This window comes from Cibotium barometz, chromosome 41 (assembly GCF_041138505.1).
Source record: "Cibotium barometz isolate CiBa-2024 chromosome 41, ASM4113850v1, whole genome shotgun sequence".
Classification (NCBI taxonomy): Eukaryota; Viridiplantae; Streptophyta; class Polypodiopsida; order Cyatheales; family Cibotiaceae; genus Cibotium; species Cibotium barometz.
Genome location: NC_141086.1, coordinates 32,909,608 through 32,926,390, shown reverse-complemented (window position 1 = coordinate 32,926,390; position 16,783 = coordinate 32,909,608).

Here is a 16,783-nt window from a genome sequence, read left to right as displayed (position 1 = left end):
AGTCAGGGATGCACTATTATTCCAGAAGGACAGCCCTTTAGGCTACTAGGCATCCCTATGGGCTTTGGCATTACTATGAAGCAGAGATGGGAATGGGTGCTGGAGAGATTTAAAGGAAAGCTGAACAGATGGCTGGGATATCAGGCCAATATTGCAGGCAGAGTGTTTGTGCTCAACCACTTCATCTCTGCCTACCTTCTATTCTTTCTTAGCTGTTGGAGAACCCCAGATTGCCATTTGAAAGAAGTGGTCAAGATATGTAGGAATTTTTGTGGTCTGGAGATCCTAACAAGAAGGGTGCTGCTAAGGTGAAATGGGAAATCTTCATCCTCCCTAAGAATAAAGGTGGCCTAGGAGTCAGAGATTTAAGAGGGTGGGCAGACAAACTTGCTATCAAAGTTATAATCAGAGCGTTGGACTAGCCCTCTGCTGACTGGGCTTTCCTTCTGTTTAGGAAGCTGAATCAGTTTTATCTCAAAGAACACAAACAGTGGGCCAATCTCCCTTGGGTTACCATCTTTTTTGGCCCAGCTGAAGTCACTCCTGTGGGGTCTCTCCTTCTCAAGTCCCTCTGGCAGGCTTGGAACAGATGGAGACATTTGCTTCAGTTCAGAAATGATAATAGAAAGGATCAAACCATCAGAATAGAAGAATCCATCTGGTGGTCCAAGCCACCTATTCCTTTGCTTCCCCCACCCTAGGTTAGAACAGCCAGAAGAGTTCATGAGAAAGGTATTAGGACCTGGTCTATGGGATGTGAAAAACAATAGGTGGTATTCTTCTGAACAGTTACTCATTTCTATTCCCTTCCAACCTTGGAAAATTCAGCTGATAGCTAACAGAATATCTATGTTCCCTAAAGATCTGTATTGGATATTTGAGACTGATAGCTCTCCATCCTTCAGAGATGTAATATGGAAAGGAGGCGCTTCCCTTAAAAACCCTCCCTCATGCTCAAGAGAGTTGGTCCCTCCTTTACATGTCACATTAAACAGGAGATGGCACTTAGCACTAGACAGACAACAGTGGGCTTTTAAGTTCCAGAGCATCTGGCAGAGAGTAACATTCAGCCCAAACACTCAGTTTTGCTGTGGATTTTGCTCCACAAAGCTATATGGACTGGTTCCAAAAGCAGGGAAGTGGGTCAGAGTGATGGATTATGTACAAGGTGTAAACAGTCAGTTGAGGATATTCCCCATCTTTTCCTCAATTGCCCAACTAACTCCCCAATTTTAGCCCCTTTGTTCAGGACATTAGGATTTCCCACCTCTTGGAAACAACTGATATTAGGAGACTCAGTGTCTTTGATTTCTGAATATTGGAACAAGTGTAGGACAATTTCTCTGGGTCATATGGTCCTTCAGAAATAATGTTCTATTTACTACTGCTTTTCAGGCTCTCAGCTTGAAAGCCCTCTTTTCTGGATGTGTAGTGTAGGATTCTACTCTCAAGATGGACAGGGTAAGAATTTACAGGCGGCACGTTGGGGTGATTAAAGATGCAGTGAAGTTTTACATTGCACAAGACAGTGACTCCCATCAGGCATTGGAAGAGGATGGAACAATGAACATCACACACGAATGGTTACAGGAGCTTTCTGATGACATACATGACCTGGCAAGGAGATTTGAAAAAGCTCATGAATTTATGGCTAAGCTACAGGCGAAAATTGACAATTTGTAAATCATTATTTAGCCTGGTCAGTGTGGCAACAACTCTGTGTAAAAGGTCCTGATGTATATGGCTACCCACCCCCAGCTTACTTCTTTTGTCTGAAGAGTCATGATGTATATGAATACTCACCTAGCTTATCACCTTTTCCTTGGGTGATCTGATGTATTTTTTGGCTTTCTAATTAATTCACTACGTATTTGGTTTTAAAAAATAATAATAATAATTTAAAAAATTAGAAAAAATGATTTAACACTATTCAAGTGACAAATACACATAAAGAAGTAAAGAGAGAAGGTTTTTAATCATTTGAAGAAAATTAGCATTACAACTCATGTAGCTTTTGAGGTTTTCTTTCTTTCGTACTTCTCCACACCTCAAATATTCCATCCCAATCCACATTGTGTGGAGCTGAAAGCGAGATGAATAGTAGCATGTCAAGAGTTTTCAAGGCCGAGCAACATCTTCCTATGCTTTTGATCCTGTTCTACTTAGCAAAACCTCTCTCACATATTGCTGAACTAGCTGGTAATGTCACAACAAATTGCCACAACTTGTATAGTGCAAGAAACATTTGTTGTCATTCTACTTCAGGTCCACATTGTTGCCATGCATCAATGAGTCCCAAAGAAGGATAAGACTCATATAATGTGGAAACAAACCTAAATAATTCTAACTCACATTGCTTTTGATTAATGATAGGGAGTGACCCCACTCCAAATTTGTCAATAAATCTCTTGAGGACTTCTCTTGCTTGTTGTTGACGAATATCTTCATCTCTATTATAGCTTTTTGGTGAGAATATTTTTGCACTGGTATTGAACAAGGCAAAGTCGTAAAAGCGCATCTCTAACTTGTGTATAAGCCTTTCAACAAAGGCTTTAGCCAATCATATTGTATCATTTTCACCATCTCCTGTCTCACTTGTAAGAAAGATGCATATTGAAGAGCATGATAGTGTGTTCTTCCTTCTTTATCTTTGTATGCAAGAATTCCATGTTTAATAGTTACACGCCAAGAAGATAAAAACTCTGAGTTTGAGCCAATTTTTTTCCCATCACAATATCTCTCTCTCCATAGACTTGTTAGTGCATATACATCTCTTCCTATAGTTGTTATGTCCACATTATCTTCTTGAGATTTCATACTTAGTAAGTTCACCTCTTTTAAAATGTCTGCTAACATATAACAATAGTCAAGTTACTAAAAACCTTAGAATCTATATTAATCATTCAAATGAAAGCTTGTATAACTAGTTGAAGCAAAAAAAAAAAAACACTACCTTCTCATGACTTTGCCTCTCGATAGCCATTGAACACCATGAATTTTTAAAACTTCATATTGCCTTGTCAAGAACACATCCATTAGCTTTCTTAACTCTTCTCTTCTCAAACATGAATCCCCTAACCATTCACTGACTTTATTGGCAAACTCATCCACACATTTAAATTCGACAAAATGATCACATGTGTCTTTGATTGCAAGTGCTTTCTTATGAGTAACACAATGGACACCAATAAGATGTCCAGTCTCCACTCTAAGATTTGTAACAAGACCTGCATTTACACACACCATGGCGGATGCACCATCCGAGGCAAACCCCACCATATGTTGAAGTGGTAGTAGTTGCATACTATGCAGTACTTCTTTCACCCCTTTAAATAATGTATCTGCTTTGCCATCTTCCAAACCTATGAGTTTCACAAATTTTGTTGTACATTTTACTTTCCCACCATTTGTTAAAAAGGAAATATAAAGAATCAAATGCTTCTCATATCTCCTATCCAAACTCTCATCCAATAAAATTGAGTAAATAGGACTTGCATTGATTTCTTTCTTCAATCTCTCCCAATATAAACAATATGTTGCTTCAAGAAATTGTTTACCAGCTTTAGGATTTATATAAGAAGAGTATCATTAGTAAGGGGCATATGAGGAGTTTGCATATACATGTGAAATAAGCATTCATCTTCAAAAGCCTTTAGTGACATATCTTTCTTTGCTACATGGTACATAATCTGCATCACAGTTATAATTTTATTTTTCTCTCCAACTGAACAGGTTTCTCAATGACTTTTGATGCATTTGCCAAACACTTTTACTTTAAAATGGCTTGCTTATGTTCCTCTGATGATTCATGAATTTGCAAAGCTTGTTTTTGGATGGTTGAACTACCTTCATGGGGAAAATTTGTTTTCATTTGACATTCTATGCAAATTCTACATTTTACTCTTTCTCTTCCATCTTCATCTTTTCGTGGATAAGACCACTTAAATTGTAATTTCCACATGGGTAAGAATGTGCGTTTGTAAGCTTTATTACCCTCAACTTTGTCATTGTCACCGTCATTGTTAACATTGTTGCTTGATAGACTTGAGTTGCCATGTGATCGTGCATTTTGTTGTTGCATTGACACACACCAAGCATCGAACGCCCTATTACCGATACAATTTATAAAAATAAAATAAATTTGATTAGTATGAGAGAGAGAGAGAGAGAGAGAGAGAGAGAGAGAGAGAGAGAGAGAGAGAGAGAGAGAGAGAGAGAGAGAGAGAGAGAGTGTTAAAAATATATGGTTACTTTATATGGAATCAGTAGAGAGTCGAGAGATGAGGCCCGAGCATGAGGTTTTGTAGTCTCCAATGGTCGTGGTCGCCATGCGGTTTTGCCGTCAACAACTAGCCAAGAGCTGAGGCCCGAGGGTGGCGGGGGGGGGGTTTTGTAGCCTAGACTTTGCAATGGTCGAGACTCGAGCCAGTGAGCAGGACTCGAGGAGTGCGCTCAGGGTTGAGGGGGACTTAGAAACCGAGAAGCCGTGACAAAGGACGTAGCGGCTAGCCTGGTCTCTTGAGAAAGCATACGGGTGACTCTGGTGGGGGATTTTGTAGTCTAGACTTTGAAATGGTCGAGAATCAAGCTAGTGAGGAGGACCCGAGGAGTGTGCTCAGCGCGCTGAGGGGGACTTAGAAGTCAGGAAGCCGTGACAAAGGACGCAGCGGCCAGCCTAGTCTTGAGAAAGCATGCAAGCGACTTTGGGCTGTGCAGTGTGAAGAGACGAGACTACTCAGCGCTGAGCAGTTGAGGGGACTCAGAAGTCGAGAGTTTGGACTCTGGAGTCCGGCGACTTGAGGGCAATGGGCAAGCTTGAAACCGTGACAAAGGATGCAGCGGCCAGCCTAGTCGTGAGAAAGCATACAGGCAACTCTGGGTTGTGGACTCTAAAGAGACGAGATGGGCTATGGAGTGCAGTGTAGAGAGATGACACTACTCAGGGCTCACGACTCATGAGTCTGTGAACTTGGGGCAATGGGGGAACTTGGAACTTGGAAGATGCCATGAACACCGCTAAACTGGCATTTTTATAGGCTAAAAAAAGGCGCCAACTTCTCGCAGCTTGGAGTCCCCCGGCCGGCAGATCTTGTCTTCCTGGCATTTCGTCCGCTGAGATCAAAGTGTCGGCAAAGCTACCTTTTCATTATTATAAGATAATCATGGAAAGCTCGGAATCGGTCTCAAGCGTTTGGAACAAGGGTTACAGGGGCTGGTTCCTAGAGTGTTTCGGCCTTGACAAGAAAGGCAATAGTTGGCAAATCTAGAAATTCTGGCCAAGATGTGAATTATGGCCAAGATGTTTATCCAGATTAATATTGGGACGGAATGAAGAGCTTGATGGTTGATATGAAAGGAACCTGTATGTAGAAGGCATACATAGATGGCTGGGTCGTGTGACCGGTCAGTGACCTGGACGAAGTTGAGGTCTTCCCGCAAGCAAAAAAACTGCCATGAATATCGAGAACGGAACAAGAAGCCTTGGGAACAACGAAATCAAGTGGTAATCCGCTCTTTGTAAACAAAAGGAGGGAGAAGTGGCACTCGGGCTCCATGATGTGCCTATAGTAGCAGGCAGGAGCATATCCGCGTCTATCTGGCAACACGTTGAATAGGGCATGGTTACCCGAAAAAGACTCCGATTTGCCAGCGTTCGGCCTCATCTTTCACCAAACTACCGGGCTTGCACGATGATATTCATTCGTCTGAGACACTTTGCCTTCAATCGTGCTTTTGTGACATGATATGGTCTCAGCCTCATGTCAACAAGTGAAATTAACAACGAAACCGAACAAAAAAAAAAGGTTATTGGAATGTCTTGGGTTCGGCAAGAATGAATACTAAGGCTTAAGATGTTTTCAGTTCATCAATGAAGACATAGTCACAAGTTGAGTGTTGCGTGATCGCAAATCGAACACTCATTAAGATTTTATTAAGATTTTGTACGGTGTTCGGTAGGTTCAATTCCTAGTGCATCGAAAAGAATGCATTGGACGGATGCTTGGGCATTGAGACAATGAAGCACAAAATTTTTTTTAACTCTAACGCAACTCATGTTATATATAAAAAAATTAATCGAAACACTCTGACACAACTCATATAATTAAAAAAAATTTAATCAAAACACTGGATCGCAGCCTTTTTTTCCTTCTCAAACAAAAAAAAAAAAGTACACAAGAAATATTTGCAGCGCGTCTGTCTCTGTCTCTCTCTCTCTCTCTCTCACTCTGCCGTCGGATCCTATTCGCAATACAACAAATCTGATTGTAAAAGTCTCTCTCGCTCTCGTATGTTCGTAGCACAGCAGATCTCGCTCATATCGCTCTCCCTCCCTCAACACGATTTCGTGTTCAGCACTCTCTCGGGGGCTATTGCCCCACACCTCCAGATGAGACACCCACACCCTTTTAAAGTGTTGCTCGGAACACTCCACAATGTCGTCGAAGCCTAGCTCTCGCACAGCCTCGACCCATGACCGTTGATTTTTTTTTAAAATGCTAAGGTCCATCACCCACCCTTAACACTCGCATCATTAATTAATTACTGCAAAAAAACGATTTTGGTCCCATATATATTGGGGCTTCTAGTGAGTTCCAAGTTGTATTAGCGGGTGGGGATATATTTCATGCGCTCCCCCTTGTCGTGTAGCGGGGGAGTGCATGAAACACTTTCCCTCTCATGCCAGCTCAGCATTCTCCAGACCAGGTGATGAACGCAGACTGCCTCGACCAGGTGATGGCACGAGTGTAGTATAAATTTGATTTTTTATAAAATTGGTAATTTATTTAGTTGAATTATTATTTTCTCATGCTTCAATTCCCTTTTGGTGATCTAACCTCCAACGTAAATTGTAATGGTCTTGAAAAAATGCAGTATGATTTATTGATTACATAAAGTAACCATATACTTTTAACTCTCTCTCTCTCTCTCTCACTGTTGCTTGATACACTTGAGTTGCCATGTGATCGTGCATTTTGTTGTCGCATTGACACACCAAGTATTGAAAGTAATTTTAATTGCTTTGTATCCTTCTTCGGACGCCCCATATTGGTTGATCTTTGATATCTAGAGAGTGATATACCTTTTCATGTATGTAAGTGTATCACTAATGATTTATAATTAGATATAAGTCCCAAAACATGGATGGAAGGACTAATTCGGTCTATGTCTCACAAAGACTTCTAGCATTTGGAATAGATTTTGAATTGTGTATAGAATATCCCGTAGTTGTATACATATCTGAGAGCTTAATGATTTATCTCAAAGCTTAATGATTAATTATATACTCATGTGGAATTGTACCACAGATGGGCACATTATATATTCTCCCATATATGTGCACACTGTTTTTTCTCCCATACTTCATTCCATGTATACATCTCTAAGAGCTTAATGACATATACACTCGTATGGGATTGTACCACAATATATTTGCACATTGTATATTCTCCCATATTTGTACCACATATGTGCACATAGTTTATTCTTCATACTTCATTCCATGTGTGTCTGCATATGTATGTAGTGATTTATAGCAATGTTTTTGAATAGTAGGTCTACACATATTCAAATTTGTACATTCAAATTGGGTTGGGTTAGGTTGATTAGTGTTAAGTCCCTTCACGCTAGGCATGGTTGAGAAATTAGCAAGGTAGTTTTTTCTAATCAACCATGTGTATATCCATGTATATATATATTTGTACATGCATTTATACAATTTCATATTCCTATTCAAAGAGAAAATTTACATGAGCCAAATAATGATATTTGTTTTTGTTACTACATGATCTATTAATACTACATGCATTATAAGTATATGCCTAAAAAATTATTGACCTTGGATCAATGGTGGCCAAGACAAATTTAGATTGCAAACACTCATGGGGGTAAGATCTTAGAGGGTGTTTAGAATATGTGAAAGAAGACTTTCTTCAATAAGCACATGCCAAGCATCTACCATTTATGAATTAATCCACATAAAATTTTACCTTTTGTTGTTGGTCCTTCAAACGTCCACCATTTATCCTTATAATCTTATTACTCTAAGAGATTAACGTGCTACCAACTAATTAATGTAATTCCATTTCTCACACAAACTTGTCGCTTAAGACAGCAGTGCTATCCAAGCGCTTGAAGCTATTATGGCTAACGAATGCCCATCACTTGTATTAATCTTTAAAAACATATGTACGGAGATGCGCGAACAAAAGGGAATTGAAGCATGAGAAAATAATAATTCAACTAAATAAATTACCAATTTTATAAAAAATCAAATTTATACTACACTGGTCGAGGCAGTCTGCGTTCATCACCTAGTCGAGGCAGTCTGGAGAATGCTGAGCCGGCATGAGAGGGAAAGTGTTTCATGCACTCCCCCGCTACACGACAAGGGGGAGCGCATGAAATATATCCCCACCCTGTATTAGCCTGGTTAAGAATAGCGAAAATGCTAGATAGAAAGCCTAAACTACCTTGAAGTAGAGAAGAAGCAAGGGCATATGTATAAAAGCCAAACTTTTTAGTTTTTTGGCTCATTCTTTGGGTTCACAATTAAGAAGAAGATAGTGATGTCCCTTGAGCTTGCAAAGGCTCTTGCTTCTCTTTATCTCTAATTTCTCTTCTCTATTCATGCTTGTGTGTGCTGGAGTGTATGTTTTGCTTGTGAGCACAAGTTTAGAGTGTGTGAACAGTTGTATTTCATGTGTGTGTTTCTTGCATTCATACTTGATAGCTCACAATTTCAACTAACATATCATGCATGCTTGTATGTGTTTTAGAGTAGAGGACTAGGTAGATAGATCCGGAGAAGTAGGGAAAGGTAAGCCTATCGATTGCTTTTCCATTTCCAAATTCTTCTCTCAAAGATTCCATTCTCAGCAGTTTTCTTGCTCATGTCTCCATGTACTAGCCAGATTAGTTCATTCTTTGGTTCCATGTAGGACTAGAGATGTGGCTTGCTACCACTATCGCTACATGGTAAGGGTAGGTGAAGACCTACCTTTTCCATTGGTGCCAATGTTGGGGAATGAATACCTAAGCTGGTTGAGTAAAAATCCAAGAGTGTAAAAATTAGCTCCATTTGGTTGTAAAATCAGTGGATTTTGTGTGGGAATCATAGTAGTGTCTATGGTGTGTGTATGTATGTGTAGTATGGATAAGAAAATAAGAAAAAACATAAAAAAATAAACCCCCATTTTGGGTAGAGCATTTCTCTCTACGGTTATAAGCTAAGCTCTTGCCACCACTAATCATCCACTAACATCATTGATTTCTCACTAAGTAATGAATCATACGTGTGATATACACCTTATACTCATTCAACGTTTTGCTAATCTTTCTTTAATACATCTAATTTGAGCTTATATTTTTATGTGTGTGCAATATTAGGTACCAATGAGATGGAGATTTAAGCTCTTAGATGTATCATAACATTGAGCTCCATCCCCACACTCCAATCATCCATTCCATAATAGTGTTTGATTTTATAAGTTTTGGAGATGTTGTGATATGCTAGGTTCTACACGGAATGCCTCGACATGATACCTCTGCTGCGAAATCACAATATCCCTGCAAAGAAATACACAAATAACTTCCTTGGATATGTGTGTGAAGATACTCATTTTGTTATAGAGCTCACATACATTAAGCTATTAGCTTATAAATTATTACCTTCTCAAGTACTAGACATGATTTACTTGTGGGGGCGGGGGTGTGTGGTTTTTGATAGTCTGAGATACATTGTAGAATATAATGTGAGAAAGTACAATGTGGGCACTAGCTTTGGACATTTTAATAGTCTGAGATACATTACATAATATGGTGTGAGTAATTACAATGTGGACACTAGCTTTGGACATTTTGGGATTGCTGTGGAGGATGTTAGTAGCAATTTTGTGCTTTATGAAGCCTCTAGTAGTTTTGTTCATCTCTACTTATGCACTTATGTTGGCAGGTTTATACATCAGTGGAATTGATAAAGTCAAAAGGAGGCAAGATCACTAAAGAGGCAGGTCCACTGAAGGGGGGAGGTGCTGTGTGTTTGCATTTGGATGGTTATAGGTTCACTGTTTCCAGAGAGCCACTACATTGGATCCCTTTTGTTTGGTGATGCTGAGGGTTGGGGACCTTTATTTGTCCAACTCTTATGATGCCATATATCCTTTTCTCTAAATGGAATTGTAGTAATTGACTAACCAGGGGTCTCAATGATGAACTTTGACTTTGGCAATAGGAAAAGTACTTACATTATGGATCACGTAGTTCTATGCAAGGTGAAGGAGCATGTGTCTACATAGCATGAGGAAGCCATGATTTTTGGCCTCCACAGCCTCAAGTCTACTGTCCAAACTGTCAAAGAGCTCAATGCACGACATGCTATTCAGGTATGGCCAGAGAATTACACTCATGCCCTCCATTGCAAGATAACCAAAGAAGACCTTGCTTCATATGCTAATGACCCTTTCTACCTAGATGTCATCAACAAGTACATTGCCCTCATTGTCAAAGACCACCTTGCCCTCATCCTGTGCAGTTCCTCCTATGGTGCAGTCCGAATCGTTACCTTTAAGCCAAAGAGGGGCTTAGCATCCTCGAAATCGTCCATCATTAGAGAGCAAGTACATTTCTCCCATCATCAAAGACCACCTTACCCTTGATTGGGAAGCTGATCTTGAAAACTACAGGCTTCTATGGAGGAGGGAGCTAACTTAGATTCCTTAGATGAATTTGAGCACCATCATCCAAAGTTACTCCATCACCACTATCCACAACCCCAAGGCATACCAAAGGGGGGCTAAGCATCCTCGAAATCGTCCATCATTAGAGAGCAAGTACATTTCTCCCATCATCAAAGGCCACCTTACCCTTGACTGGGAAGCTGATCTTGAAAACTACAGGCTTCTATGGAGGAGGGAGCTAACTTAGATTCCTTAGATGAATTTGAGCACCATCATCCAAAGTTACTCCATCACCACTACCCACAACCCCAAGGCATACCAACCATTCATGTAAATGTGCTGGGATACTACTTTGAAGGTGATAACACAAACGTAGCCTTTCCCATTTCCTAAACAGACATGGGGTCAAAAAGGCATCATAGATGGTGGTGCTGGCGTAAGCATCCTCACACAAATAGACTAGGAAAATAGGGGCCAACCACGCCTTGATCATCTCACATTGGTCATCAAGCTCACGGACGGGAAATCTGCAGTGCATGACCTCAAGGTATAAAAGTCTGTGACATGACATTCCACCTCACATTTGTGGTCATGGACTTTTGTAATGCTACCTATGAGAACATCTTGGGTAGACTCTTCATGCGACAAACACAACTAATCCATGATTTGGGACACGCATTATGCCTACCTCCGCAAAGGGTCTCAAACACTTAAGATCAATTTATATACTTGGCACTCACATCCCATGGCTAAAGCTCCCTTTGTTGAAGACTCTGTGACCACCGCCAAGAGAAATGATCTCCTTGTTTACGATGCTTGTCATCAAGCCCTTGATGACGTGCAGGTGCCATGCATGGTCGCTTCTATCAATAGTGTGACGAAGTCAACCATGATTGGCTTGAAATCCTTGCTACACTTGACACCCTCCTAGATAAACTCGGCACGCAATTCGTGCTCCCAAATGGCCAAACACTTCATGAACCCTACAAAGCCATTGCCTCGCTTAACACCTTGAGTGCAAGTGTAGCTCCACAACCTGAAACAACCACCCTTCAGGTCTGGATAGATTTCCCCTTTCGCTGAAACATGCAGCGAAAGTGTGCCTTGTTGTCTCCTTCAGCTAATCTTTTTCCATGGGAAAACATGGGTCTCTCTGGATAAACCATCTCTCAAAACTACCTATGCCAGAGTTCAGTTGCCTAGTGGACACTGTATACAAAGCCTTGGTTCCTTTACATAAATTGTACATACTATATATAATGCATTGGCTTGTAAGTTCTATGTGGTTCTCAGAGGTGAGATAAAAGAAAAAATCATCCTTGGCAGAAGCTGGGTCTAGAACGCTACAAGTACAATCAACCCAGCTGATAACACACTTGCACTTAGGCTCCCCCAGGGCAAGGTAACAATGATCCTCTGGGAAGAGAAGTGCATCAACTTTGATCCTCTGCCCCACCAATTGCTTCCACAAAGGGTATTCTTACACCCCCCAATAACTAGTAAGTCTTCCACTGCCCCAGAACTACCACCAGAACTCAACCCACCAAGAATTTGGATTGGAATCCCGACCGCAAATGGTCTCTACAATGCTAGCAATCCCACATCTATCCTATGGTCCCCACAAATCTCATATTCTTGGAGGCATGGAAAGCTCTTGGAAAACCCACACTAATAAAAGAAAACAAATATAATCAAATTTCACATGAAATGCATTTAGTGAGTATTGGGTATTTCATTCCTAAGATTTCTATAGGAAATAACAAGTTGGAGTGTAGATTTCTATAGGAAATAACAAGTTGGAGTGTAGATTTCACGTCATTGATGCAGGGACACTCAAAGTTCATATAATTATTGGAAAAGAGTGGATTGATGCTACTCATTGGCAAATTAATTGGTGTGAAGAAACGACCACCATGGAGATCAACGGCACAACGGCCACTATCCTCTTTGTGTCCCCAAGAGGAAACCATCCATACACCCTTGCCCTCAACTGCCCTTCCCGTCAAGTCCCATCCTCATCACTCACCAGCAGTCTCCCTTGTTCCCACACCCCATGCCTCACCAAAATCGGTCGATTGGGACACTGTCGATCCACAACATCTAACCCGAAAAATCAAGCTTCATTGTCAACAATCCCCCTAAACTCTCCATCCTCAAACCACCCACATTGCAAGCATCCCGACCTCATATCTTCATCATAACAATCAATGGTGGGTGCCCAAGAATCTTCTTGCTGCTTAGGGATTCTACGATGGCTACATAGAACTATGGATCCCCAAATGGCCATCTCTAAAACCCAAGCAAAAAAAGCCAACAAAGCCAACAAAAATCAACCCTGAGCCAAAGCTTCAACGTTGGCTCATCCTTGATCGCTTGCTACGAGCATAAGGCTACTATGAAGGCACCACTCGCCTTTGGCTACTCAAGCATGCGGCCTGTGCTCATTCCCCATGGAAACTCCCCAGGAAGCCATGACAGAAGGTCCCACAGTCACGGGCTAGGTAGCCCCAAGCATAGCGCAGCCAACAATGCTAGGTGCCTACCAACGTGCTCAAATCCAGTCTTCCTCCAAGGCAACACACACTTGTGGCTCACAAAGCCACAATCAAAAGCCTCTCCTCTGTGTCGACAATCACATCATAGCTCAAAGCCTCATCGACAAAAAAGCCAGAAGCCTGGACAACCCTAGACCTTCATCACTCAACACCGTTGGGTTCCCAAATGTCTCTTAGAAGCCCAAGGCTTCCATGAGATTGACAATGTGTCTAAGAGAAAGTTTAGCTCTATAAAATTACAAACTGCAAGCTTAGATTGTTTGACATGTGTTGGTTGTTAGGTGGACTTGTCATTGTAGGCTATGCTGTTAAGAACAATCATGCTTAGGAAGCACTAAAGTGTTGCAAAGATATACAACCAGTGGAATGTGTAAGGTACATTAAAGGCATGTGTTAGTAGCCAAGTGGCAAACATATTTGTGTGGAGATCATTAGTTTACAAGGTATGCCACAGGACCACATGTGTATAGCTCTGTTATATAGCTACTACAAGGAAATACATGAACTTGATGTTTGCTGACATAGGAGGGCAATTCTTACTGAGTAGAGTGCTAGTGAATGCACAATTTCTAGAGGAATTGAAAAGTTTCTAACCTTTGGTGTCTGGTTCTTACCCTAGATGCATCTCTCATATGCATTCAATGAGCACTTTGATAATTCTGAAAGTAGATCTCAATTTCTACAATCTAATAGGCATCTTGGTGCCAAATGTGGCTGATTGGATAGGCAAGAAGGTCTTGCACATCACATTATCGAATGGGAGCACTGATATTGTAGCTGCCTCTCTGAAAGTCTTGTAGGGTGGGGAAAAAGTGACAATAGGTGATTCTTGCACATTGTGTATCTTTTGGATCACTTGGACAAAACCATCAAATTAGTTTTTCTTGCACAAAAAAATATGAATACTCAATATACACCTTTTTCTTGGATTTAACATATCATTTATGATTTCTCTGTTATCTAAGATGCTGTGATATGCTAGGTTCTACACGGAATGCCTCGACATGATACATGTGTGAAATCACGATATCCCTGTAGAGAAATACACAAATGCCTTCCTTGGATATGGACGTGAAGATACTCATTTTGTTACAAAGCTCACATACAGTAAGCTCTTAGCTCATAAATGATTACCTTCTCAAGTACTAGACATGGTTTACTTGTGGGGGTGGGGGTGTGTGGGTTTGGATAGTATATTGCAAAATATGGTGTGAGCAAGTACAGTGTGGGCATTAGCTTTGGACATTTTAATAGTTTGAGATACATTTCAGAACATGGTGTAAGTATATAATGTGGTCACTAGCTTTGGACATTTTGAGATTGTTGTTGAGGATGTAAGTAGTAATTTTATGCTTTATGAAGCCTCTGGTAGTTTTTTTCATCTCTAATTATGCACTTAAATGTTGGCAGGTTTATACATCAATGGAATTGATAAAGTCAAAAGGAGGCAAGATCACTAAAGAGGCAGGTCCACTGAAGGGGGGAGGTGTTGTATTTGCATTTGTGGTGTGAGTAAGTATAATGTGGTCACTAGCTTTGGACATTTTGGGATTGCTATTGAGGATGCAAGTAGTAATTTTGTGCTTTATGAAGTCTCTGGCAGTTTTGTTCATCTCTACTTATGCGCTTATGTTGGCAGGTTTATACATCAGTGGAATTGATAAATTCAAAAGGAGGCAAGATCACTGGAGAGGCAGGTCCACTGAAGGGGGGAGGTGTTGTGTTTGCATTTGTGGAGGACTCCAAATTGTCCAACATCATGGACATGATGAAAGAGTACATGAACAGATTCTCATTCATCAGGCCCAGTTTTAGTGTTGGGAAGAACTCCCCTGTCAGAGCCAAGGGTTATGAGTTGGCCTTACTGTGGCTGTATTTCCTAGCCTCCACAAGAGCTTGTTAAGCTGACAAAGAGTGAGGAGCTTGCAGGATGGAAAAGTGATGCCTTCCATAGAAAAGATTGTAGTCCTTGATTCCATCATCTGGTTAAGGCTGTGGGGGAACATTGCATATGAGCATTTAGAACATTAAATTGTGGTTTAATTCTTTGTAAAATATGGCAGTAGCTTGAATGAAAGGAAGATACCAATCTTACAAGCCATGTACCAAATAGATTTAGAAGCAAAAAAGTCACAGCACTAGTTTGGCAGGTTGCTATGGTGGAAACCAATGCGGACTTGGGGATTATTTGGTGTACCAAATGATTACTGGGAATTGTTTTCGACACATGCGCCCTTGTGTGTGAGTAAAGGGGACCACCCTCCTCTTAACATCTATCTAGGTATGCTACTCTATTCCTAGCATACAGATGGCAACAAACTCCATCAAATGGTGTCAATGATTAAAGGTGGTCCTTCATTGAGCATCCATGCCTGCCATGTAAGAATCTCCTTATTTTCTTCAACCCATAGCTGGGTAGTGTCTGCATGCTTTGTAACCCTTGTGTAAGATGGCAGCAACTAATAGTACCCTTAATTGTTTTCTTTCATCACCTTCGTGTGATAATTGACTCAATAATTTTAGAGTTGAGCAGTTTTTCCTAGTTCTTTGTAATAGGTTGCAACACTTATAATAGCGCATGCCAATTGGGGCTTTGCTAATATAAGACCAATTGGGGGCTTCCCCGTATATAGCATGGTGTTCTATGTGCCCTTGGATATCATCAATTGTTGTATGTTATATTCTGAGTGGGAAAGCGTGGGATCTTCTTCTGAAGAGAAATGTAAAAAAGTGCACAACTTAAAAAGCAGGCCATGCACCTTAGGCTAGCACTTTTGGGGGCTTACTAGACACAATGTCCTACTATTAAAAGGATAATCTCACTTGCCTATCCCTGATGGGTGGATGGGGACATACCCCGTCTAACTCTCCCAAAGGATAGGGAAGATGTCTTTAAGTACCCTGTTGTTATGCATATGTATCTTGGGAGATGGAGGAATGGGGTTGAAGCCCCTAAAGCAAGATCCATCTGTATTTCACCTGGCAGGATCAAGTAAGGGACCTTATCTCTTTAAATACATCATGCATGTTTTGCTACTATTTTAATGTCTCCTTCTATTCATATTTTTCCATTATCATGGCCTTAGCATTAGGGGGCATTTGGACATATTTTGGGCCTTTTTTACTAATGAAAGTAATTATTTAGCAACGGACCAATAGGAATAGAGGATTGTGCACATTTGGTTTCCTTTGAATATAGGGAGGGAGACTAGGCTATAGGGAGGGGGACTAGGCTTTCAGTACTAATAATTACACTTGTCCCGTTAAAAAAGTAGGGGGTTTAGGGTAGGTATGGTCCCATCATTTTTGTGGCTCAAAAAATCCTTAAAATTTTAAAATTTTCGAGATCCCCCCAAAACTCATATTTCCCCCCAAAAACCCATCTCAAATTCATTGTAATCAAAAATTTCATTTTCAAGTCCGCTTTTCCTCTTGAATATCCAAATTAAACTCTTCCTCCCTTTCTCTTCCATCTCTATCTCATTTGCCCAACCCTAATGAAACCATCAAAGCCCAAAACCCTAAACTTTCTCCTCCATCTTAATCTCCCTC